General features: G+C 35.6%; 1 long non-coding RNA gene across 1 annotated transcript; it reads right to left on the bottom strand.

The window, feature by feature from the left end:
* Window positions 1-273: 273 nt before the first annotated feature.
* LOC143601133 (uncharacterized) lies at window positions 274-791 on the bottom strand. The gene is made up of 3 exons (XR_013147600.1): window positions 635-791; window positions 452-528; window positions 274-365 (listed from the first exon to the last, which is right to left on the bottom strand). It is a non-coding gene; the product is annotated as an uncharacterized LOC143601133 (long non-coding RNA).
* Window positions 792-1,023: the final 232 nt, after the last annotated feature.

Here is a 1,023-nt window from a genome sequence, read left to right as displayed (position 1 = left end):
CAACAAGTGTACCTCATAAGATACACAAATCTTATTCATCTTATTCATACCGGTTGTCTTTGGCAATGTACAAATGTGAATACTTCCTGTAGTGATGAAACGGCTTGCTTCAGAAAAAACTGAGATTCCGGGATCTCCCATACATTGCCACAAACAGCAGCAAGCAGAAAAGGATCCTGTATTGGTTTCTAATAAGTATCTCCTAAATATAAAAAATGTCACTTTTATGGCTCTAAGTAACTTAGTTACTACCTGACATGTGTTTGTATAGCAGGACACCAATAACAAAAATATCACATCAGCACAAAACTGAAATTTGTCCGCTCGTAGTCCTCCACAATGGTAAGACAGTTGATTCCAGGAGCCTGTAGTTTTTGAAATTAGTATTAGTAAAATTACCCTGTTATATATTCCATTTAGATGAATTGAGAAACAGAAACGAAAGTCATACCTAGCATTTTAGCAAAGCATGAAGCACGAGTTTCCGTTTGCATTTCAGTGGGGTCCACAATGTGAAAATCTCTCTTGCTGAACGTTTAAAAAAAGAAAGAAAGAATGTCAGAAAATTAACACATTATATGGTGCATGCAATGTCACGCAATATAATGAAAAAGATCAGTGATAACAGATTCACCTCAATAATTTTACATCACGGACATTGTCTGCTAAGATAAAACCGGAATTCGCATTTAACCAAACTTCAACTGTCATCACCTTAAATGAATCAACATGTTTGGAAAGTACTTCTGATTGCTCAAGGTTCCTAAGTACATCTAGAACTTCAGCTGCATCGGTATCACACAACTCCTCACACAGTGAGATACAGAATCTACCTGCAAGCAGAAATATAACTCTCATATGCATGCACATGTTGATAGCAACATGAATGAAGATAAAAAACAGAAAAGAAAGCTCACCCTCATTCCTGACATCATTGTTTTCTGAATCTAATAAAGTAAGAACAAAGCCAACTTTTTCACATACTGATAAATTGTCAAGAAAATCTTCACCGATTGATCTATT

The sequence above is a fragment of the Bidens hawaiensis genome, unplaced genomic scaffold (assembly GCF_021521415.1).
Source record: "Bidens hawaiensis isolate Kalapana, Puna unplaced genomic scaffold, B.hawaiensis_p1.1 tig00055719_1, whole genome shotgun sequence".
NCBI classification, from domain to species: Eukaryota; Viridiplantae; Streptophyta; class Magnoliopsida; order Asterales; family Asteraceae; genus Bidens; species Bidens hawaiensis.
Note: the sequence above shows the minus strand (reverse complement) of the source record. Positions and strands in the feature narration are given on the sequence as shown.